The following is a 26,607-nucleotide window of genomic DNA, read 5'->3' on the forward strand; positions in this document are numbered from 1 at the left end:
AAAAAAAAAAAAAAAAAAAAAAAAAGATATTTAGGATTAAAAACTTACTTAACATAGCACTTTTGAAAAGTTAAACTAACGAACTACTAATCAAGATTCAGGCCAGCAGAGGAATGCCAGCTTTTCTCAGCAAATGAAAGAATTTGAACCTTCTTTAAAATTAGGTTGTTGAGGGGCTGGGGGTTTGGCTCAGCAGCACAGCACCTGCCTGGCAAGTGCAAGGTCGTGAGTTTAATTCCTGGTCCTGGAAAAAAAAAAAAAAAGGGTTGTTGGACTTACAGCTATACTGGTTCTGTTTATTTTTTGTTTTTATTTTTGTTAATACACATTTTCAGTACATAACGATCACATACATTGTGGAGAGTGGGTATGTGTGCATAATACCTTTAATTCTCTTTCTGTATCCTTCCCTCTTCTGTCCATCTCTCGATCCTCTTAGAAGCAAGACCAAGGCACAGTCATTTGAAGTACTCTGTCTCTACTAACTTTCTGAAGTCAGACCCAGAAATTCTTCTAGACCTTTAGTTTTAATTCCTCACCACCAAGTTACACTCTTACTTAGGAAACAGTGTGTTCCCTGGAACTTTTAAGATTGTACCTTTCAGAAAGTAAGCTAAACCAGTGACTATGAATGTGTGACAGGTCCTATTGATCTTCATCTTGCTAGCACCTGGTAATATCTTTTATGTGTAATGTTAGCCATTTTAATGCATAATGATACATCTCATTTCAATTGAAATTTGCATTTCCTGAATGGCTGATGAACTTGAGCATGATTTTATGTGTTTGCTTGCTTTCCTGATATTTCCTTTGAACGATCTATTCAAATCTTGTGCATTTAAAGTCTGGGTTGCTTGCTTTCTTTCTGTTGAATTTTATGTAATCTGTTTTTAGGCTTTTTAGGAGTTGAAATTTATAAATATTTTATTCCAGTATGTGACTAATATTCTTACTCTCTTAATAGTGTTTTATATAACAAAATTTCCTTTTTGATAAAGTCTAATTTATCAGATTTTTTTGAGTGTAAATCTAAGCCCTCGTTGCCCAGTACAAGTCAGAAAGATTTTCTTCTAGAAGTAATATACTTCTGGGTTTAACATTCAGGTATATAAGAAATTATTTGCAATTTTGTGCATAGAAGTGTCAAATTTCCTAAGTAACACTTGTTGAAAAAGTATAAATTTGCCAATAAACTGTACCTTTGTGAAAAAACAATGACCATATTGTGTGGCTCTATTTCTAGGCTTCCTCTTCTGTTCATTGGTCTTGTATGTCTCTACCCTTTTCCCAACACTGAACTGTGTTTATTACTATAGTTTGTCATAAGTTTATTACTGTAGTTTGTCTCGAGTTTTGAAATAAGATAGTATGATTAGTTCAGTTTTGTTTTGCTTTTCTTCAAAATTGTTTAGCAATTTTAGTTCTTTTAACTTTCTAGGCCAGTGTTAGATGCATCTTGGTGGCATCTGTAAGCTACTTCTAATTTTCTTCTAAAGCTATTGTTTTTTCCCTCTAAATGTGATCTCATTGAATCTGTAAGTTCATTTGGGAGAATTAGTATCCTGATACGATCCAGACTTCTAATCCATAAATATAGTGTAAATCTTGTCTTATTTTGAATTTTTTTTATTTCTTTGACCAATATTTTGTAACTTTCAGCATATATTTCCTATCATTATATTTTTTTTGATTTAGGTCTAAATATCCATGATATTATAAATGGTAGTTTTAAATTTTTTTATTTCAAATCATGTGTCACTGCTACATAGGAACACAATATTTTTATGGTCTGTTCACCCTGTATCCTATCACCTTCCTAACATTCCTTATTTCCAGGAGAGGTGTGTGTGCTTATACATTCCTTGGAATTTTTCATGGAGGCAGTTATCTGCTAGGTGAATAGAAATAGTTTTGTTTCTTTCTGTCTAGTCTGTGTGCCTTTATTTCTTTTATTTGTTTCATTGAGAACTTAGGAATTTCAAAATAATGTTGAATAAGAGTGGTGATAAAAGATATATTTATCCTATTCCTGATAGTAGCAAAAAAGCATGCAGTCTTTTCTTCTTTTTATTTTTTTGGTTTTTTTCCAGTACCGGGAACGAACTCACAACCTTGCGCTTGCCAGGCAGGCGCTGTGCGGCTGAGCTAAATCCCCAGCCCCATTCAGTCTTTTCTTCTAAAATATAAACAAAAAAACATTTTTTTTTTTGTTTGTAGATGCCCCTTACTGAGATAAAACCATTTATTTTGCCAAGATTTTTTTTTTTAATTGTGAATGGACATTGAATTTTGTCCATTTGTTTTTCTGTATTTACTGTGAGGATTATATGGGGTTTTCTTTCTTTGAACTCTATGCCATGATTAACTTAATTGATTTTTAAGAATGATTTTTTTTCGTGGCACATTATATTTCAACATATCTATGTGGCATAGTACAATATTTTGAATCATACACATGATGTGTAATAATCAAATTAATTAAGAGTTCCATCTCTAAACAGTCATTTTTGTTTGGGGAATTATTAGATTCTTCTAGCTATTTTAAAAATATCATAGATTGTTGTAGATTTACCAGACTGTGGAACACAAGAGCGAATTCCAGCTTTGTAACTCTTGCTTCATCTCTTTCCATCCTCGCGTCCCTGCTTTCCTAGTCAGTAGTAACCACTACACTGCTCTCTTCTTCTCTGAGATGGACTTTTGTTAGTTTCCACAAACGAGTAAGAACAAGTATCTCTGTGTCTGACTTATTTCGCTTAACCTGAGCCCCTAATTCTATCGAATTTGACACAAAGGAAGGGATTTTTTGTGACTAAATAGTATTCTTTTGTGTATGGGGAACATTTTATCTTTGCATCCATTGCAGGGCAAGTTAGTTGATTCTCTAACTTGACTGTTGTCAGTAGTGCTGTGCTAAACATAGGAATACAGATGTCTCTTTGATGAAGTGATTTCATTTTCTTTGGGTATAAGCCAGGTGATAAGACTGGTGAATCATGTGGTCACGCACCACTATGAACCATGCGCACCAGTGTGGACACAGCACAAAACCTGCCGCTGGTACAAAGCTGGCTGCTCAAGGCATGTTACTGCACAGCACCGTCCTGGGTGTCATCTCCAGCACACCCGACCCAGCCAGCGATGCACAGGACTTGCTGCCACTCCACAGGACTGGGACAGCTGCACTGGTGCTCCTGGTTGTGGGCAGTAACTGGCCCAAGCCCCACTACACTTTGCTGATCACAGGCCTCTGCCAGTTCCAGATTGTCCAGGTCTTAAAAGAAAAACCCTGTCCTGTGACTGAAGTGGAGCAGTTGAACCAGCTTGAGAAATTTGCCAACACCTGCAGAACCAGGGAGGACCTAGGAGAGCTGTCAGAACAGTTCTACAAGTATGCAGGACAGTGGGTTGAAATGTTGGCTATGTCGGTGCCTGCAGTTGCCAAATTGAGGCATCTTTTAGATCGTCTCCCAAAGGAACCACTGCCAGAAATCCTGACTTCAGTTATCCAAACCAGCAACAAAGAGAAGCTCCCTGTTTTAGATGCTGTGAGCTTAGAGGAGCGCTTCAGGATGACCAGTCCACTGCTTGCCAGGCCAATTGAAGGTCTGAAACTGCTTCAGAAAACCAGGAGACCCAAACAAGATGATGATAAATGGGTTAGAGCCAGATGCCCTATTAGGAGGATTACACACTTCGCAAGTACTTTAGAGGATGAGGATGAAGATAATGATGACATTGTCATGTCGGAGAAAAAAATACAAACATCCAGTATGCCAGAGCAGGGCTATAGAGTCTGTGTCAAGGAGATAAAAAGACTCAGAAAAAAGTGCCTCAGTCAATGCCAGAATGTGCTCTGACTAGAAATTATTTGGAACTTATGATGGAACTTCCTTGTAACAAAAGGATGACTGCCCGCCTTGACATTTGTACAGCCCAGGTTCTCTTGGATAATGACCATTATGCTGTGGAAAAACTGAATAAAAGAATTCTGGAGTACTTGGCTGTCGTACAGCTGGAAAACAATCTGAAAGGCACCATTTTCTGCTTTGTCGGCCCTCCTTGAGCTAGAAAAAACCAGCGTGGGGAGATCAGTGGCCAAGACTCTAGGACCCCCATACTGTACTAATTTATGTTTTCACCAGCAGTGTGTAAGAGTTCCCATTTATGTGCATCCTTGCCAGAAAATTTTTTTGTCTTTTCTTACTAGCCATTCTAACTGGGGTATGAGGCTGTCCTGTTGTGGTTTTAATGTGCGTTTCCTTGATGATTAGTGAGATTGATTAGTTTTTCATATACCTGTTGGTTGTTTATATGTGTTCTTATGAGATATGTCTGTTTAGAGCCTTTGCCTATTTTTAAAACCAGTCTTTGGGTTTTTGCTTACTAAATTGATTTTGCTTGTTATATATTCTGGATATAATCTTTGTTAGATGAATATTTTGCAAACATTTCATCACATTCTCTGGTTATCTCTTAACATTGTTATATTATTTTCTTTGCTGTACAAAAGCTTCCTTAGTTGATGTAATCCCATTTGTCTATTTTTACCTTTTTTTCTCTGCGTTAGAGGTTCTATCCAAAATCTTTGCCTTAACCTGTGTCTTCCTAGTGTTATGCTTTCGGAATAACATGTAGTTTCATAGATTCAGGTCATACATTTAGATCTTTGATCCATTTTGAGCAGACTTTGCATATCATGAGGGGTAGAGGACTAGTTTCATTCATCTGCATTTGTATATCCAGTTTTCCCAGCACCATTTATTGAAGAGATTCTCTTTTCTCCAATATATTTCTTTCTTTGTAAGAAGTCATTTGGCTGTAATATTGGTCTGTATCTCAGTTTTGTGCCAGTACCATGTTGTTTTGGTCACTATAGCTTGGTAATATATTTTGTAAGTCCAGTATTTTATTACTTCTAGGGTGCCTCTGTGTGTGTTGTCATTTTTTTTTGTTTTTAAATTAAGTTTATTGATGATCATATTCATCATAGGGATTTGTAACCCATACATGATATATTTTGATTCTTCTTTTTTTTCCAATCCTCCCTTCAACCATTCTTCCTCTCTCTATTTACAAAGCTTGGTTTCCATTTTATCCTTTTTAAATTTTGTTTGTTTTCTCTTTTCTCTTCTTTCCTTTCTCCCTCCCCAACCCTAGTTTCCCTTTCCTTTTGAACAGTTTCTTCCCATTTCACAATATCTGTTGTCCATTTTGTTTATTTACACTTTCAGGTTCTCACACCAGGGAGACAGTACAATGTTTACATATGTGAGTCCAATTTATTTCACTTAAAGGAAATAGTCTCAAGTTACATGCATTTACCTAGCAATGCCTCAAATTTATCCTTCTTTATGGCAAAGTAGTACTCCATTGTATTAAAAGATACATCTTCTTTATCCATTCCTCAATTGATGGGCATTTGGGTTGGTTCCAAATCTAGCTATTACTAACTGTGCTGCTATAAACATGGGTGAGCATATGTTGCTGTGGTAGGATGTTTTTAATCCTTCCAAGAAGATACCCAGAAGGGGAATAGCTGGGTCAAATGGGACCACAAATCCTAGTTTTTTGAGGAATCTCCACACTTATTTCCACAGTGGTTTCACCAGTCTACACTCCCACCAGCAGTGGAGAAGGGTTTCTTTTTCCCCACAGCCTCACCAGCATTTGTTTTTGGTTGATTTCTTGTTAATAACCATTCTTTCTGGGGTGAGATGAAATCTCAGCATTGTTTCAATTTGCATCTCTCTTATAACCAGTGATATTGAACATTTTTCATATATTGATTTGCCATTTATCTTTCTTCATATGAGAAGTATGTATTCATCTCAGATGCTCATTTTTGAGTTGAGTCTTTAAATTTGGAAGTCTCATTTTTTTCAGTTCTTTTATGTTCTCTATATAAGTCCTGTGTCTGAAGGACAACTGGCTAAGATTTTTCCCACTCTGTGGTTTGTCTTTTCACTCTATTGGTGATTTCTTTTGATGTGCAAAAGCTTTTTAATAGGATGAGGTCCCAGGTATTGATTCTTCTTATTATTTCTGGTGTGACTGAGGCTTTATCATTGAAATCTTTGCCTGCATTTATGTCTTCAAGAATTCTGCCTATTCTTTCTTCCAGCAGATTTAATGTTTCTGTTTTAATATTTATATCTTTGATCCATTTCGATTTTAGTTTAGTGCATGATGATAGACATAGGTCTAGTTTTAGTCTTTGGCATGTGAAAAGCCAGTTTTTCCAGCACCATTTTAAAGAGGCTGTCTTTCTTCCCGTGAATGTGTTTGGCACCTTTGTCAAAGATAAGGTGGTGAAGTATGTTTGGAGTTGTTTCTGCATCTTCTAATCTGTTCTATTGATCATAAGGTCTGGTGGGTTTTTGTTTGTTTCTTTGTTTTGCCTGTACCATGTTTTTATCAGAGCAGCTTTGTAGTACAGTTTCAAGTCAGGAATTTTAACATCCCCTGCCTTGCCTTTGTTCCTGAGAATTGTTTTTGCTATTCTACGTTTGTCCTGGTTCCAAATGAATTTTAGGAATGTTTTCTCTAGTTCTGTGAGGTATGCTAATGGTAGTTTGACTGGAATTACATTAAATCTGTATAACGATTTGGGGAGTATAGCTATTTTTACTATGTTTGTTATTCCTATCTGTGAGCAAAGGATAGCTTTCCATTTTCTGATATCCTCTTCAATCTCCTTTTGTCATTGTTTTTCTTCAGGATTGTTTCGGCTATTTTGATCTTTTGTGATTCCATGTGAATTTTAGGATTATGTTTTTCTTTTGGAGTCAAGACTGTCATTAGTATTTTGATTGGGATTGTATTGAAGTATTAGATAATTTTGGGTAGTATGGTTATTATCCAGTTCATGAACATGAGCTATCTTTCCATCTATCTGTGTACTTTCTTTTGAATTTCCTTAAGCAGTATTTTAACTTAATTGATTATCTAATGTTGAACCCATTTTAGTGTCTAAGCAGAACTGAACTTCATTGAAGAGTGTTGTTATTTTTACATTTTTCTGTATTTGGTTTGATAATACTTATTTGAAGATTTTGAAGGCTATTCAAGGGGAATACTGGTCCATAATTTTCTTTTAATCTCTGTCTTGTTCACCATCAGTGTATTGCTGAATTCGTGAAGGAGATGAACAATATCACTTTCCTGTTTTCTGGAAGAGATAACATAGAACTATATGATTTCTCTTAAAATGCTATTAAACCTACAATCTCATCAGTCTGAGAGGCTGAGGCAGGAGGATTGGAAGTTGGAGCCTAGAAGTCCAGACAAATTAGCGAGACCCTGTCTCTAAATTAAAAATTAAAACAAGGGCTAAGTATGTATCCAAGTGAGATGGGGCTGGGTTCTATCTCCAGTACTGCAAAAATATCAAAACAAAATAATGAAATGTTAGTTAGAATTCACCTGGGAAACTATCTGGGTTTGGAATTTTCTTTATCAGAACATTTTTTAACTATAAGCTTGATTTGTAGGTGCAGCACAATCAAAAATAATGGGGAATAAGTTTTTAAGTTATTGCAGTAAAATACACAGTCCTATTAATCATCCTCAGAATATTCCCCTCTCTTGAAACACACTTACCCCACATTCTTGCCACTTTCTGAAGTAGTTCTGGAAGTCCCCTTTCATGAATGTCTTGAATTGTGCTGTCATCACTGCTTCAGTGTCCTGAATTGATTCAAAATGTTTACTTTCCATGGTTCTTTTGACTTTGGGGAAGAGCTGGAAAGTGCACAGTGCCAGTGCCATATCCAGTGAGTAAGGTAGAGAGGACACACCCCAATGTTTTTATGAGCCTGCCTATCTTTTCCACTTGCCAGCAGCCTGCAACCACAATTTTGATCACATCTCATAAAGGCACAAAAGAGAACTTCCAGAACTGCTTCAGAAGGAGGCAAAAATATTGTCATGTATTCAATATAAGGGGGGGTACTTTCAAGAGAGTTAATGGTAGTATGTCTTTTTACTTTAATATTTTTTAATTTAAACATTCACTATATTTTGATCATACCATATATATATATATATATATTCCCACATATGCACATACACATAATATTTTCTCCTTGTGTGTGTTTTGATAGCTTGTGTCTTTACAAGAATTAGTCCAATTTTCATCTAAGTTACCAAATTTTACATCTATAGTGATATTCTTCCTTTATTATTATTAATGATCTCTGTCTAGATTATTGTTTTATTAATCTTTTTAAATAAGTAAATTTTGTTTCTATTAACTTTTCTCTTTACATTTTATTTTCAACTTCATTCGACGGTGCTATAATCTATAATTTTGTTTATTTGGGTCTATTCCAATTATAATACTTGCTTCAGTTTATTATATAGAGTTAGGGAATTGCCTTCTTCAGTTCTCTTTAGGATTTTCCCACATTCTTTGGTCCCAGGAGATCCTCATTTCCTGATACTTCTAACCATGTGTTTCTCCCCTTAAATCCTTGTGCATTTCTGAATTACTAGTTCTATCTGTAGGCTGAAGCCACAAAAGCAAAGGGAGAAAAATGCTTCTAGAATTCCACCCCACAAACATGATTCAAATTTGAGGGTCCTGTTGTTTTTATTCCTCTGTCCAGAGAGGAAGGTTTCTTGTTGGGGTTTTAAGTATTCACACCACTGCTGGTGTCCCCATCACATCAGTGCAGCTCTAAGATCAGTGCAGGTCTTGGTGCACATCACATCTGATGGGCTTTAAGACATTACTTATGTGTGTTCATAACAGGAGTTGGTGAGGAAAAAATGAAAAGAGGAGAAACAGGCAGGTAGTTCCCCTGAAACTCCCAGCCTTTCCCACTTTTTTGGGTAAGTGGGGCTTCTGGTCAAATAAAGAGGCTTCTCTCTTGTTCTTACTACCTGTTCCCTCACCTGCTACATTGTTGTCCAACTCATGTATCAGGCTTATCCTCCATAAACCAGAAACCCATCGTTCTTCAAGTGTTTCTTTTACTCACTTTCTATCTGCAGTTCTTTGCTGTTAAGGATCCTTGTGTAGCCTAACTTTGTATTCTGCCTAACTTCCCTGGTTGTAATATGTGAAGAGTGTCTCGGGTAGACTCACTTTATTTTGGTCAGTACTATAAGTTCTCAACATCAAATACTACCAGCAAGATTTCACTCGAATACCAGAGAAGACTTTGGAACTTGGGGTTGATATGATAGTAGGAAAAAAAAATTGGAGACATGTGAGGAGAGTTAGAATACAAACTAAAGACATCTTTAGAATACAAACAAAAGGCATCTTTTTCCTTGTAAAAAAATTGGAGGTATTTTCAGAGTTCCAGGAAAGATGAAAGGTGTTCACTCTTCATCATAATAGAATTTCAATTGCATTTTTCCTATGTGTCTGTAATACTCATCATGCTTTTTACTTAAATTGCAGATAAAACATTTCATAGCTGTAATAAGCGAGTCTGCTATTTCATGTGGTTAACCACATTTTTTATTACTTATTACAGCCCCTGAGTGAGGTCACAAGGTAATAGGCCAGAATGATGAAACACACACATGTCCAGACACACACACACACACACACACACACACACTCACACAGAATGGGAAGGCCTTATTATATAACATTCCATCTCCCCTCTGCCCTGTACTCATAAAATACAAATGGAAATCTCATAACTTCCCTATAATTCTTGGATCTGTAACTAAACAATGTGAAATGTTACTCCATTCCTTACTCAAATGCTAGAGATTTTCATTGCAACTACTTTGTGTATTTAATGTCAATTCTGGGGTCATATAAATTATATCAGGAAACTTTATAAGGTTATCAATTCAAAGTTTGCATAGCCTGAAGAAAAATCATTTTAAGGTGATGCTAGTTTTAATATTCATCCTTTGGTCTTTGTTGATATCTTCTTTATATAGTTCTCAAAAATGACATTTAAGTTTCTCATATATTGATAATGTGTTTATATCTAATTGTATAATAAGTAAACGTATAAATAGCTGTGGCCCCTGCAACATTTATTCAAAAAATATTAATTGTACCAAGGAAATACTAATGGCTAGAATTAAAACACAAGACAATAGATAGTCCTCACTCACCTCATTTTATTGATCAATAGCATTTAACCTCCAGACAGTTTGAAAGATAATGGTATCTTGTTTATTCTTACATCAGAATAGTGCATGGATAATTTGTAACTTTATGTATCTGGCTAATATACATTCTGCTGATTTTCCAAGGATGAAGAAGTCCTCTTCTAAAAAGTCTTAAGTTCTTGAAACAAAAACTGAGAATAATATAGAAATTGAAGTTATTTTAATAAAAAGGAAAAGAAGAAGAAATAGAGCAAGGGAGCTAGCAAGGGAAAAATAGAAGGAAAAGGAAAGAAAAAAAAAACCTTGTTTTTCTGCTCACTGAATACTTTAATACATATGAAAGGACTCACACTCCAACCTATTAATAGTCATATGTACATGTATAACAGAGAAAATAAATGCTACATTTTACATCAGTACATTTCTACTCCTATTCCAATTATTTGGTATGTCATGGTGGATTTGATCTTTAGTAGGTAATATTAGAAAAAAAAACAAAATTTCCCCCTAATGCAGTTCTGTTTATAAGGCATGTTAGAGTAGTTTTTTAAATTTAGGCATTATTTATCTAGGAGATCACATAATTTTAATGGTCAATATGTTTTATATAATACAATATTTATATATACATTGATACAATACAATATTTATACAATACAATACATTTATATAATACAATATTCATTTGAGTCTGAGAAATTTTGAAAATAACCCCCTTATCTACATATTTATCTACCTAACTCTATAGGAAATAGGTCTTCTTCCATGATTCAGCCAAGCAGACTACATTCTTTCCACATTTTCTATTTTTTGGTACTTTTGGTATGTTTGAAAGAGGGTATCATATACAATTATCATGATTGCTATCTCTCCATTTAATAAAGATCTCTTTATCTGAAAAGATTTTTTTAACAGTTAAGAGCTTTCTTATATTAATACTTCACTACAAAGGGATTCTATATAGAACAGTATGCAATATACTATAGCTCATCCACTTAAAGAATTTACTAAAGAACAAAAATGATCTCATAATAAATTGGCATCATTTAGTAGACAGTGTCTCGGAGTGCCTTCCAAAACAGCATTGTGAAACAATCTTAACGAGAATATTCCTTCAACAGACATCCTGCTTCTTTTCCTTATTTGATCCTTTTTTATTTATTTTCCTTTTCTGCTGCAATACTTTAATACATTTTACTATATCATGCAGAGAAGAAAAATATATTCTCGAAGTAGTCCTTTCTTTTACATGGGCTGCTAATCTTTGGTTAAAAATCACCCTCTAAAAATATAATGTAAACATATTGTCTCCCTAGTGTGAGAAGCTGAAAGAGAAAATAAGATCCAAAATGTACAACAGATATTGTAAAATATGAAGAAACTTCAAAAGGAAAGAGAAACTGGGATGGGGGACAGGAGAAAAGAAGGAAGGGAAAAGAAAAAACAATATATATATATATATATAATAGTTAAGACGGTTATAGTACTAATTTCTCTTAGTTCATTGAGAAGAAAGGTTTTTGCTAATATTGTTTGGACAGTTAAATGCCTATATGTTGTACTCTGGTAACTAATTTAAAAACAAAACACAGTGTCTTAAGCATTGTTACCCTCCTATTATCCTGTTTTGAAATTTTGGGTGTTTTTCTCTTTACAATAAAAATAACTAAATAAAAATATGTATAAACTTTTGGACAGTAACTCAGATAAACTCCTTTCTTGAGAAAACTTCATTGAAATATTATTCACATTTCATAAAGTTCACCATTTAAAGTGTGCATTTCAGAGGGTTTTTGTTTATGCATACAGACAGAACCAATACCCAGTGTCTAAAAAGAATGCTTTCATCACCCTAAAAATAAATCTTATATTGATAAGCATTCCGTATTCCACTTCCCCTCAGTCCTATACTCAGCAAATACTATTTCTATTTCTTCCTCTTCCCCTCCATTTTTCTTTCTCTGTTTCCCTCCCTTTCTTTCCTCCCTTCCTCCCTCCCACCATCTCCCCTTCTGCATTTGCTTATTCTGGACAGTTAATGTAAATGAAATCACATAATATGTGATCTGTGGGTGACGGATTTCTTTCATTTACCATCGTAGACTCAGAGTTATGCGTGTTAAGGCATGCATCATAATAATTAGTCCTCCATGTCCACTGGTTTGCTTTCATGGTTCCCCATACATAGCTTTAACCAATCACAGATTAAAAATATTTGGAGAAGAAACATTGTTATATGTGACATACTATATAGTTTGACCTGTGATCGTTACATCTAGACTGAAGTGTACAGATTATTTTACTTGCCAGTTTTCCCTGAAAACTACAGTGTAACAACTACATGCATAATATTTACATTTAATTAGGCATTATAAGCAATCTAGAGGTTAGTTAAAGTATACTGGAGGATGTGCATAGGATACATGAAAATATTACACCATTTTTTAAAAAATAGACTTGATTATCCACAGACTTTGGTATATAAAGCAACTGCATAATTTTATGCTCCCAGGAGCAATATAAGAGGGTTCCACTTTCTCCTTATCAACCCTTACACCATCTCTGTGATTATATCTGTTCTAGTGGGTTTGAAGTAGCATCTTGATATGGTTTTACTGTGCATTTTCCTAATGATTAATTAGGCTGAGAATTTTTTTCATTTGTTTATTGTCTATTTGTAAATCTTCTTTGGAGAAATCTCTGTTTAAGTATTTTTTTCCATTTTTAATTAGGTTATTTGTCTTTTTCTTGTTGAGTTACAAAAGTTCTTTATATGTACTGAATACAGCCATCTCTTGGTATCTGCAGAGGATTGGCTCTAGGATGTCCTCTCAGGCACCAAAATCCATAAATGCTTAAGTCCTTTATAAAAAATAATATACAGTAGTGTTCACATATAAGCTATATATATCTTCCAATTTTCTTTAAATCATCCCTGGATTACTTATCATACCTGAGACAATATAACTGCTATGTAAGTTGTTACATTGTGTTATTTAAGCAACAATGATCATGATAAAAATATGTTCACATGCAAAAGAGATGCCACCAACGTAGAGTTAACCACATAGTGTTCACTCCAACTTTCATTGAGTCTGGTATGCGTAACCAGTGGATGTACAGGCCCAACTGTATAAGACTTATAATTGCTTATTCCCATTCTTTGGTTGCCTTTTCACTTCCTGGACTGTGTCATTTCAGATACAAAAGTTTGCAATTTTGAGGATATCCAATTTGCTTATTTTTTGCCAGTCCTTTTGGCATCATAGCCAAGAAATTATTGCATAATATAGGGCTACGAAATTTTGTACCTATATTTTCTTCATATATATATGTATATATAATTTTTTAAGACAGGATCTTGCTATGTAGTGTAGGCTGGCTTCAAACTCACAGCGATCCTCCTGCCTCAGCCTCCCAAGTGCTCCAATTACAGTCATGCGCCACTGCACCCAGGCTCTTCTAATATTTTTCTAGTTTCAGCTTTATATTTAGGTATCTGATTGATGTTAATTTTTTGCATATGATGTAAGGTGGAGATACAGTCTCATGCTTTTGCATTGGAAAATCTAGTTGTCCCAACACCACTCGTTGAAATGATGATTCTTCACCCTCCTTAAATTGTCTTTTCACCCTTCTCAAAATCATCTGACCATATATGTGCTTATTTTCATACTTACACATCTATTCCTTTGACCTATATGTCTTTCCTTATGGCAGTACCATATATTTCATTGCAGTAAATGTTCAAATTGGTAAGTATGTATCTCCAACTTTGTTCTTCCTTTTCAGAATTGTTTTGGCTATTTTGGGGCCTTTAAAATTCTATATACATTTTAAGATCAGCTGATTAGTTTCTGCTCATAAAACAGCAGCTACGATTTTGACAAGAGTTGCCCTGAGTGTGTAGGCCAATTCGAGAAATATTGTCATCTTTATGCTATTATGGGTTCCAATCCAGGAACATGGGTTTATATTTCCATCGATTTAGCTTTCTTTAATTTTTTCCAAAGTTCTGTGGTTTCCAGTGTACAAATTTTAAACTTATTTTATTAAATCTATTTTAACATATTTTATTCTTTCTGATGCCATTTTAATTGGGATAATTTTATTTTCTTAATTTCATTCTTAGATTTTTTCATTTCCAGTTTATGAAAATATAATTGATTTTGTCTGTTGATCTTATATTTTGCAACCTTGCTGAAATCATTTATTACTTATAATTCTCCCATGGAAGGAGCTCTTTTGACATACCTATATCCCCTCATTCTTTAGGGGGATGCTAGCATCTAATACGATTGAGTAAAGCCCAACACACAAGGCATGCGTTAGGCTTACTATTTTTCTTTTAGATATTCTCACTAGCGTGGTGCGTTCTCACTTTGCCTTCTCATTTTCGAGACTCCAATTGTTAAGCCCACCTAAGCACAGTCTTTCTGAGAGGGTGAGCAGTATTCACTCTCTCCCTCTCTGTATTAATTTCTCTCCTTATAACTCAGTATCAGAGTCAACCTGAGCTCCCTCTATAGACACTAAAATTCCAAATCGTAGATAACATGTGGAAGATACAAGGCTCTGTTATCCTATCTGCGCCGTTTCTAATCTGCATTGTAATGCTCTCAACGGTAAGTGCTGCCTAAGATTTCCACATTTGGGGGATATTGGGCATTTGTAGTCACTAATAATGCTGGTACTTTGATCTATATATTTTTTAAATTCTTGGCTGTTTATTTGCTACAAGAACCTGGAGGAAAGAAGGGCTTACATCTGCATTTTGCCTGTCTTAACATAACAGTTCCTCATAGGCAGCATTGACGAGGAAGCTTTACTGTTGGAAATCCGATCCACTTGCTTAACACTTCTAGAAATACTTAGATTTCAGATTGTGTCTGCCATCTCTTTACCCTAAAGGAGCTATTAGATATAATTAAAATTAATAGTAAATGGCCTGATAGTTTTTATAAAGCAAAAGATCACATTACATAATAAAAAAGACCACAAGCATGATTTATATACTGTCTGGATAGAATTACACTGAATTTTCAAAGGTAGTACTGAGGAGTAATAGAAGGAAGAAAAATGGATAGGTGAATAAACAAATTAAGTAAGAGGACAGTACATTTCTTTCTACAAGAAATACTGGAGGTTAAGTAGATAGACAAAACCTATAGTTTACCATGCAGCTAATCCATTTATATATGAGTTGTCAGTTGACAGGAAGGATATGAATGTAATATTATTTGAAGGCTACTAAAGTACAGTTCTTCCTCCCAACCAGCCCTAGTAGTTCCTCAAATTGCCTGCACCTTCCCCTTGAAACACTGTCGCTAGGAAACCCCTAATAAATATAAACATGTTACCTAGACAATATAGACTGGAAGTGGGGGAACTGTATCCTAAAAGAATGAAAGCATTTCAACATAGTCAATACATAAAAAGTTCAGTTAAGACATGCCCTAGAAATTATCTACAAAATAAGGAAAAACCTCCTTCTCAGATTGGAAAATGAACACATGATGGGTTAGCTTAACCAATCCAGATCTTACTGCCCAAGAGAAGAATTGCAAACATGTTAGAATAGTGTATCCTATGGTGGAAGAATCTGAAAACAACTTTTGATATAATGATCTAAAATAACATGTCGACCCATTTAATTGGATAAAACAATATCAAGAGACATCGGTGAGTCACAGGAAAAAGAAAAGCAATATTAAACCATTGTCAGTGTTTCCTAAGAAATATTAAAAAGAGAGAACTGTACAGAGCTGGTAGAGGTAACCGAAGTTAGGTTCCACTGAACTTAGTAAATGGGTACCTATGTTAGTAATATGTTTCTTCTAATTGGGGGAACTTTAATCCCTTAGAGCTTGATCATCTTTGAATGGATCAATGACATTCTGCTCCTGCTTTTGAAAACCTGAAAATTTCACTAAGAATAATGGCAATGATGCAAAACAATGTCCTCATTGAGATGCGACCTTAGCAGACAACTACTTTTTACTTCTCCAGTAGTTTTCCTTACATGTATCACCTGAAAGGAAAAATAATGAAATCATGCTAAAATGCTTAAAGTCGAGCTAAAACCTGAGTGTATATGTAAGGGAGTGGGGTGCTGCAGGATGACTTGGGGAACCAAGGAACAGCATCAAAAATACTTCGTCTGGGTGAAAGGGAGGAAGAAAATTCAAGTGATACAGGATAGAGCAGAAGATAATTTATTGCTCTTTTTTGAAGGCATATGAGAGTATCATTGATTGTGGCCTCTGCTACTAAATGTCTGTGCAACTCTCAGCAACTTTTATGTTGCTTTCGTGCTTGATGTTTTTGTCTTTGAATAGAGCGTGGTATCAATCACTTCTTTAATTGATTGGTGTACACTTTTCAGAGCCATCCAGCACAGTACCCAATACTTAGTACATTGTATTCTTTTTTTCAAAAAACAAAACTAAAATAAAACTCTTTTCTTTTGGTAAAAGTTATATTCCAAAAAATCTATAGCAATGTAAATAATGGAATAATGTTACTTCACACCTCTTATACTGGAAAACATTAGAGAGATGATGCAAAATGTTGGTGAGGAAGTGAAAATGCAAATTGATGCAGCTGTTCTGGAGAGACTTTTGTGATTCTTGATCAGAGTAAGTGCAGAAACACACTGTGATCCAGCAACCCCACTCCTGGGCGTATATTCCTCTCCCTCTAGCTGTTCTGTAGATCCATGAGGAGACTTGTGTGAGGAATACTTGTAAAACAATTGCTGGTTGCATGAGATGGAGGCAGTCCTCATGTCTATCACTTTGAATAGTTAGATCATCACAGAAATGTCTGATTCATATCCAAGGTGATCTGTGACAAGGTTTCAGATAGGTTGGCCACAAGCCAAAGGCTGGATTGAGACCTCTGTTCCAACCTTAATAGGCCAGCTGCCTCCAGCTGCCTTCCCCTGCCCCTCTTTGAAGTTAGGGCATAAATACAGGAGCTGAGTTCCATCAACCAAATCTATCCACCTGAGACATCACTACACAAGTGAGCAACAGGAGAGGGGGGTCCAATCTGTATCCATCTCACTGGTAAAGCCAGAGAAAAATAAGCAACAACTTCTGGGTGCTTTGGAGAAGCAGTGGAAAAAGGGCAAAGTTTCTAGAACAGAAGTGGCTTAGCGGTGCCTGTAAGCAACTAAACAAGCAGCAGCATTTAGAGCCTCACTGCCCAGCAGTGATGTGGTACCTCGGGCCCATTGTGCATGTGGTCCAAGATTTCACTTATCTGAGAGGAGCCTCTCTATTTTTTCCAGCATTTCTACTGAAAAAGCTTGCCACCTTCAAATGAAAGATGAGGTTTATTTTGGCTCTATTTGTAGAGATTTCAGTCCATAGTCCTCTGGCGCCAAGCCAGGGCAGTGGACAGCGGGGTTCTGGCAGAAGAAAGCTGCTCATGGGCTGGTGGATAGGAAGCAGAGAACCTACTACATTCTCAGCAATTACTAACATCTATTAATTTCCTCCCAGTCTAACCTATAGGCTTCTCTAAATATTGTTCAAGAGATAAGGTTTGCTGACCAGGTTATATTTAGGTTTTTGCTTTGAGTAATACCAGCACATGTCTGTCACCAGGCATGAACACCAAGCAAGTAGAAAGTCCTGTCGCATAAGCTTCCACACACACTCATAGACACAGTAGTAGATCAAAACAAACACAGATATTTCTCTAGAGATCAGAACCTGTGTGTTTAATCTGTTTTGGAAACACAAAGTGGGTCTTTAGATCTATGGCCATCGAGCAGTGACTAGCAGTAGGTGATCGGAGATTAGTCTTTGCGATGAAAACAATTTCTCTGACACCTTGAACATCATTATGAATTCTTCATAGAGCTCTGTTATTATCTGCTTTGTGTCACTTTTGTGAATTCCCTCCTCTGCCTTCCCCATCCTTTAGAAAGGGTACAATTACAAATTCACAAAACAATTGAACTTCAAGTTTGAAGCAGCATTTCACCCTTGGCAACCAGAATCCTTAATCATGTACCTTGTGAGTAAAAACAAAAGCTAATGCTTTATCTTGATGAACAAGAGTCAGTACTTGCCAAGTAGGGCTCTCAAGGAGCTGATAATGTGGATGAAAAAGTGCAGTAATTTTAGATATAGGCTGCAGAAAGATCTAATATCAATTAGAGTATTTTATGTAAAGCAAATTTATTTATTACCTGAACTGCTAAAATCCAAAAACAAGCAGAATTTGGTCTTCCTTAACATATAATTTCTGAAAAGAAAATGAACTAAGAAATGACTGCCTTTATACCTTTGCTTTGATCAAGTAAAATTTGTATTTATAAATACATTTGTTGATTTACACTTATTAATTTAAAAGTACATTTATAATGTTTATTTCAAATACATTTAACTGAAATTTTTAAGAGTGAGTTTTTCTTTCTAAACTTTCATTGATTTGTGACTGTCTATTAGTGTAACCTGTAGACATCTGTACGTTTACCAGTATTTCTATGTAGGAATGGTGTTACACATTGACAAAATATTCAATATATAAATTGTTCCAATCAGTGAATGAAAGTATATACATTTAAACATCAAACTATGTTTTTATTTACAAACACTTATGGAATTGTGTACTGCCACTCCACTGTGATAAAGAAGAACCAGTATACCACAGAAAAGATGTGGTCCCTTCTGCCATTAAAAAATTTCAGTCTCCCTGGGAGAAATGAGCTAAATATATCTACATGAAGGACCTGCACATCCTGCTGTTTTATTTACCTGTCTGTCTTCTCCTGTTGCTCCATCAATCTAGTTAATTCATTTCCCTTTGTTATTCTCCCTTTGTGGACATAATCTCCTAGGATACAAGAAATCTATGGAGGAAACTTATTTAATAATTAGGGAAAACTTAAGGAAGTAAGAAGAAATTGCTTAAAGAGAGATCCCTCTAAGGAATCATGCCCATGTTGTCATAAAGTTCATATGAAATAACCAAATCACTGTGCTCAAAGCTGGTTCATTTTTAGATGTATAACTGTGTTACCAGAATTTTTAAATATTTGAGCAAATAGCAGTAGAAATGTGTGAATGATGCCTCCAAGTTGTCTCAAAAAGCACCAAAGAATGCATGTGATCCATGAAGCAGAAAAGATGAAAGAAACTAAAAAGCCAGTTTGGCTACAATATAGGTCTCTGATGAACTCATATATAAAAAATGGAAGATGTTCTCCCATCCAACTACTAACCAGGCCCGACCCTGCTTAGCTTCCAAGATCAGATGAGATTGGGCGCGTTCAGGGTGGTACGGCCGTAGACAAAAAATGGAAGATGTTCAATGTAGGGAAAAAGAAGTCTATCCAAAGATGAAGATAAAACACCCTCATAGAGTTGCCTTTTCTCATGAAACATAATTATTAAGAACTTGGAAGGGGACATTGGCTTCATGCTTGTCATGTTTGCCCAAAATATCATAAAACTAGAAGGACTATTCTTAAAGCTCTTGATAGCCTGGAAAAATGATCCAAATTTTACCAAAGGGAGCATAAATTGATCAATGTGAAGTTATGCATTCATATTAAGAAAACATCTGCCCCTAAATGGAATAGCAAATGAGCTTAGCAGCAGCACACATGGTGGTTGACAGTAAGTTCAGCATGACTCAGTAATATGGTATGTCTGCTGGGTAACTTAATTTGATGCTTGAATGCAGATCAAAGATTGTGCTAGTGAACCACACTTGAGTAATATGTTCCATTCCGAGTACCACATTTTAAGGGAAATGTTGACCAACTGGAGTATGTCCAACTCAGAGGGTGAGATAAGAATGAAAAGGGAATCCACAAACAGTTTCACAGAAAGACACACATGAAGAGGGCATTTAGCCTGCAGAAGAGGAGATGTTCATGGAATTATAGTAATTGTCTTCATTTTCTGGAAAAACTGATCTCTGGAAAAGCAGTTATGGTTGATCTGTGTCTAGAAGAGTAGAGCCAGGACAGAAAGGTGGGAAGTGATGTGGGGCAGGTTTTGCTAAATTTTGAGATCTTTATAAATTCAGAAGTTCAGATGTGGAGCTGGTTTCATCAGGATATCTATCTCATTAAAGATGGTTAAATAAAGACCCCTTCTCCAATTATTTCCACAACCTGCCGTCTGCCTGCATCCACCCCTTCCCTCTGACACACAGAATCTTCCCAGACCTTCCCTTTCGGTCTCACTTCTTTTCATCCATTTTATCCCCCCATCTTTCCTACACTGCTTATTCCTTCCCAAACCTGTTAAACCCCACGAGCATGCCAGTTTTTGACAGTACTCTTCCTCTTATTCTAGCTTCTCAGCCTGGAAAATTCAGCTTTTTCTATCAAAGCATAAGTCAGGTATCTACTTTGGGAGTTAATTTAGCCCCTTCAGCATTTGTATTACCACAGAACTCCCATCCTGGTTAGTGATAGCACTGACCTACTTATACTGTAATGACCCATCTGTATGCCAGTCTCTCTGTGTAAATTACGAAGTCAAGGATCTTGTTACTCATTACTGCATTATCCTCAGTTTCAAGGCAGAGCCTCAGGACATAGGCTAAAGGTTGAGAACATCTGGCAGAGGCATGGTGGAGAGCATAAAAGTGTTAAGAATACTGAACTGGGGAACCTCTGAGGCATGCCCCCCCAAGATAAGCAATTCCATACTTCGATGTAGCGCTCTGAAGATGCTTGCAAAAAGAGAGTTCCAAAACCATATAAAGAAATGATAAATTTATTACAAGAAGTGGCTAATCACCCCAAGGTGACTGTTTTGAATGGACCGCACTCTTCTCTGATGTTTGTGCATTGTTTTATGATCATAATTAATATTGTAGAGTAGGAAGAATGCCGGACAATTTAGGGGGATATTGTATTAATTAGGGTGGGAGTCATTGTGAGGTCCGCTTGATGAGATGATTCTGATAACCCAATCCAGCAAGAAATAAGAAAGAGCCACAGTCTCAAATTTTTGACTATTTCTGGTGGCTTGTCAGCCGGGGAGTAAATACCCTGAAAGGAGTGTTTGTAGATTTGCAGTGTTTTTGGTTGTCATGGGTCTGAGAGTGCTTCCAGCATTAGTGAGCGGAAACTGAGAATGTTCCAATATGAGAAACAAACCAGCAACCAACAAATGATCTACCTAACGTGACAGTAGCCTTCCTCCCAAGAAACACCACAGACATACAATGAAGAGGTGTGGTACAGAATAGCAAATCCATTGTGGAAGAGAAATGTTGCTTTCATTAGTAATGAGGAATTTTGCCATAATACTGAATTTTTGCTGGGAAGTAGCTGCTCAGAGATACACTAGATCTGTTTAGATACAGAATGTGGCTGATTTGTAAGTGGCTGATGCTATGTAGGGAAAATATCACATGTCACTTGTTGACCTGGTAAATAAAAATCTCCTGTACAGTTCTCTACCCTCCCTTACTTTTCTGCTAGTAGATGTAAATGTGTAGGGCAACTGAGGAACCTACCTGTTGCGGGTAGCAGGTCTAAATCCTGAATGACTTCCTGGAGCACAGCACAGTGCCAGCTCATTTCATCTAATGATTGGACTTTAAATGAGCAAATAAATAAATCAGCAAGCTTTCGTTGTGTGAAGCCACAAAGGCTTCAGGTTTAGTTGTTAAAATAGCATCATCTTAACTAATTTATATATAACCAAATGTTTCAGTTAAGGCGACTTCTACGTATAAATGATACAGAAGATAGTAAAGCATTTCTGAGTTTTGCTTTGTAAGTAGAACCCATTTGGTTTCATACAGGAAAAAAACCATCTCCTTTCTCAGTACAATAAGATTCTTGGTCTCTATTTGTGCTTCCCAAGTAAGTCTAGAGATTATGGTCCCTTCCTGAGTTAAGAGTAGGGAAGTCTTTGTTTTTCAGGCTTTTTCTCTCAGGCATTCATGGGAGTGGAGCCGTCAGTGTGGAGCCATCTTCCCAGCCAGGCTTTTTCTCTCCTCGGTTTGTTTTTGGAAGTTTTTTCTCTTTTCTTCTTCCCCCATAGTGTGAGTTCGTGTGTGGCTGGTTTTCTTGGGCACAGGGCCCAGTGGAGTCTCAGCTTTGTTTGTTGTTTGTACTGACTCTGTTCTGAGATCAGCCTCCGATACCCGGTGGTCAGCGTTCCCTGGAACGGGACCCCCACAACATTCCTCTAAACCTAGTTGGAAGACAGCTTGTTTAAGAACACCCGGGTTTTGTTCTCAGAGAGGAAAGCTTCAGTATTTGTGCAGAATGAGAAATTCACAGATGTATGTTTTTGGAAGCTCCGTGATCTGTTTTTACCCTATAAAGAATATCTAATGTAGGCTAAAAGAGAACTATCCCAGGTTATGTTAGTTTACCATGTAGACAGAAACTGAACAACTGAAAAGTCCAATTATTTAGGATTTCTTCACACTGTCGGTGAAAGAAAAAAAACTTACATCTCTGAAGGGCAGAAGAGAATCTCCCACAATCCCAGAGAATAGAGTCCCACTAGGTTCTCAGTCAAAGCCCACGAGGCCACACCCAAATCAAAAATGAAAACAAACGAGGATTTACCAAGCCTTAAAAACTGCAGCCCATCCCCAACCCAACTCCTGCCTTTATCTACCTACCATAGGAAAGGGAACCCACTGTCAGGAGTTCTGTCTTTAGTTGGCACAATTGTCTACTTAGGATGGTAGTAGCAAGAACTCATTGGCTCAGGCGTGGTGAAAATTAAATGAGATAGGACATGAGACAGCAAGGCTCAGTGATTAAAAGCATGGCCTCTGAAGAGTGTTGAGCCTATGTCTCAATACTGAGTAATCTGGAGCAAGTCCTTTACCTTCTCTGTGTTTCACCTTTTTTTGTGAAATTGAATTAATAATAGTGTCTATTACATTGGATTTTATGAGAATGAACAGGATTAAAATATAAAGGATTTGGTTCCTGGAAGTATATATTCTATGTATGTTAGTTAAATAAATCATAGTATCTACTACATAAGGAATGTCCAAGGAGTGCTAGCTGTACTTGTGATTATTATTTCAATTATGTGATGGTGATCATCATGACGGTCATTGTCATTTTCAACATCATCTAATTATTATCTTCCTATTTTTGATTCTATTTATCTTTCCCTTCCTGGAACTCTCTATTCCCTTGGCCCCTCAGACACCACATTGTTACTTCTCTATGATGTCTCTGGTAATGCCTTATCCAGCTTTTCCATGAACATCTCTTTTCTGTCTCAGCTTGTATATGCTACAAACCTCCAGGCCCCCTATTTTCAGCTTAGTGCATTCTGCAGATATCATCAGCCTGTGAGATAGTCTGTACCATACAAAATGTCCCCTCATGCTGATGGAGACTCCTCATTGCAGATGTCATATCCATCTCTTCAGTCCAGTTATTCCCCTCTAGGTTTCAGATGTACCTGTTTGGCTCTCAGCTCTTTGTCTCATCATGTCCTCCCGAGACCAACTTCTGCCCCTGCACTCTGTATCTCAGTTCAGGGCATCTTCATCTCCTTGACAACCCAAGCTAGAAGTGGAGAGGTCATTCTGGATTCTTCGTTCCCCTCATGCCTCACATCCAAGTCATCACCGAAGCCAGTTTCACTGGCTACTACTCCCACCCTCTTCTCACTCCTCCTGCCCGACCTCAGTCTCCACCATCTCTCCCCGGGTCTCTTACATGGCTTTCTTTCTCTTGGCTTGCCCTTGTCAAGCCCATCCTCCATTTTACTAGCCCAATAATGCTTCTAAAATACAAAGCTGACAGTATTCTCTGGTTTAAAAACCTCTCTGACACCGAATTTTTTTAGATAGACTAAGGACCAGGCCCCCTATTGTGGAAAGCTCTCTATGGCTGACTCCTGTATATCCGACCAGTATCAATTTCCACTACTCTACTCCTCAAAATATATTCAGACCTCAGTCTTCATGCACACGGGTAATTCTGCCCATGTGAGTGCTCTTACTGTACCTACTAGGTGTAATTCCTCTCCACCCTGCAGTACTCAGCTCTGCCATGGCCTTTCCAGAAACTTCTCTCCTCCCCATCTCTCCTCTTCATTCCACCTACAAGTCAAGTTCTATGTTGTATTAATTTTATGTGTCTGCAGAAACAGTTTAGCACAAATTTAGTGCCTGAAAACACTGGTTTATTATAGTTCTGTATAACCAAACTCTAAAGTGGATCACGGGGCTGGGGATTTAGCTCAGTGGCAAAGCGCCTGCCTGGCAAGCGCAAGGTCGTGAGTTTGGTTCCTGGTACCGGAGAAAAACCAAAAAAAAAAAAAAAATAATAAAGTGGATCTCACTGGGCTAAAAGGAAAATATCAATAGGACTTGACCCTTCTGTAGGTTTTGGGTAGGATCTTTCCCTCATCATTTATAGGTCCTAGAGGTCACCTGCACACATTTCTTAGTTCATGGTCCCCTTCTTCCATCTTCAAATCCAGAACTGATTGGCTGACTCGTGACATCACAGCACTCTGACCTATTCTTCTGCTCCCCACTTCCACTTTTAAGAGCACTTATGTTCGTATTCGGCCTGCCTAGAAAATCCAGGATAATCTTCCTATCTTCAGGTCAACAGGTTAGTAACTTTACTTCTTATCTGCCACGTAATGAAACATATTCCTGTGTTCTGAGGGTCTGGACGTGGACATCTTAGATAGGCTGTTACTCTGCCTGCCATACTATCCCCCTCTGTGTTCCCGTAAAACTCCCATAAACTTCTCTCCATTGCTCTATATAAGAAATACTGCCGTATTTGTATACTGGTTAGTATTCATCAATTTACCTTGGCCTTCTTAAGGTCATATTCGTCTTTAAATTCCTATATTCAGAGCAATTATAGACCCTCATAAAATGTTTTAAAATAATGTAGATAAATCACATACATAGTAATAATCTAGGCTCTCTCTAAGGACCAGCTCAGGAGAGGGCTTAACCTGTACCTAGTAGAGCTATTCAACTTAATAATGCTATTTTATGACAATTTGTGATCTTAATGATATAAGTTACATTAATTATTGTTGTACCTACCATTTATTGTGTCTCATTAAATACCAGATACAATATTAGTACTTTTCATGTATTCATTGAGCTATCAAAACAACCTTCTGATAGTACAATAATTACTGTCCATTTTATGAATATGGAAACTGAGGCTTCATGTATTAAATAACTTGCCTAATGTCAGACAGCTCGATACACAGTAACTCTGGGTTAACCACTAATTTCTGCCAATCCAAACAGCCCCTTCTGCGGCCAGTCTACATAAATGGGAGGTCACTGTACTTAATTGAAAATTATGTTTATTTCTCATGAAACCCAATAGCTTTTTAGCCTCATGGGTTTAGGAAAAGAGCTGAGTGAATTAATGGGCTCCATCTGAGATTTTTCAGCCAGCCAACTTCTAAGACACATAGGCTCTGAGCTTCAAGTGTGAAAATGAGCTGCGTATTATCTTTCAAAGCCACCTTGGTCTTTGGGAAAATCCTTGGGCCTAACGGTGAGTCCACACATGATCATTTTGTCAGTTTGATGAGAGTCAGTCCCAGGAGAAGGCCGGTGTGCGAGGGAGGAAGGATGGGGGAAGCAGCACATTAAGTCTGTGGCTGCTTATGGCATCTGCCTTTGATGCCATCTCTGGGGGACACGCTGATCGCCTCCTCTCAGTCAACAAACTCTATGTCTTCTCAGCAGTTCTGAAGGGGGAGAGCCCTTTAAGGCATTTTGTTCTGACAAGCTTATTCCTCTTCGAGCTCTAGAATGTAATAGAAGCCATCAAAGCCAAGGGATATTAGGAGGTTGTTTTCTGAGATGGCAACAGAATTCATAACTTTTCAGATGATTTCTTCACTTATATCAGCAGTTCAATTAGTGGCAGGGTAAACTAATAATATGTATTTGCTATTTGGAGCGCTATATTTTTTCGAGGTTGATCCTGTTTTGTTGCAAACAGCTCTGGTTAAAAAACAGACGCTATTTTTCACTGAATTCAGTGCTGAGGCTGAACTGTAAGTTGGTTGATTTGGGACCTAAGGAAGAGAGTGTGAATGACATTAGCTTAATGTCATCATTCCACTATGCCCTCAACCCTGAGGTAGAAAAGGAAACCACTTTCCCTCACTCAATAGACATGGTGAACAAGAACCATGATTTTATTTTCTTTAATGTGAGAAGGGCTAAAGTAAAACTTCTTGCAACGCGTTTGAATGATGCTGTATTAATCCAGTCTTTCCATTTGCAGTTGTTTTCATTTTCAGACTGTTTGAGAGAACTAACAGAATTACTTTTTATGATTACTTTATTTGTGATACTTTGGAACCAAATTTGCATATTAGTTTATAGTATGATCCAAGCAAATGTCTTCAACATTTTTAAAATCAGAAATTAGCACATTCATTAATTTTATAAAGGTGAAAGGCTCTAAAAATGTATAATGATGGTAGAAACTGGCATGCCCCTGCACTCGCTCCCACAAGAACACTGCTAGCAATAGGATGTATCTTTCCAGAC

The 26,607-nt window shown here is 36.8% G+C and overlaps 1 protein-coding gene across 1 annotated transcript in view; it reads left to right on the forward strand.

Moving 5' to 3' along the window:
* Rarb (retinoic acid receptor, beta) overlaps positions 1-26,607 on the forward strand; it is a gene marked incomplete at its 5' end in the record, with an annotated part of 390,023 nt that overhangs the window by 47,573 nt on the left and 315,843 nt on the right.

This window comes from Chinchilla lanigera, unplaced genomic scaffold (genome assembly GCF_000276665.1).
Source record: "Chinchilla lanigera isolate Chin_1 unplaced genomic scaffold, ChiLan1.0 scaffold00029, whole genome shotgun sequence".
Classification (NCBI taxonomy): domain Eukaryota; kingdom Metazoa; phylum Chordata; class Mammalia; order Rodentia; family Chinchillidae; genus Chinchilla; species Chinchilla lanigera.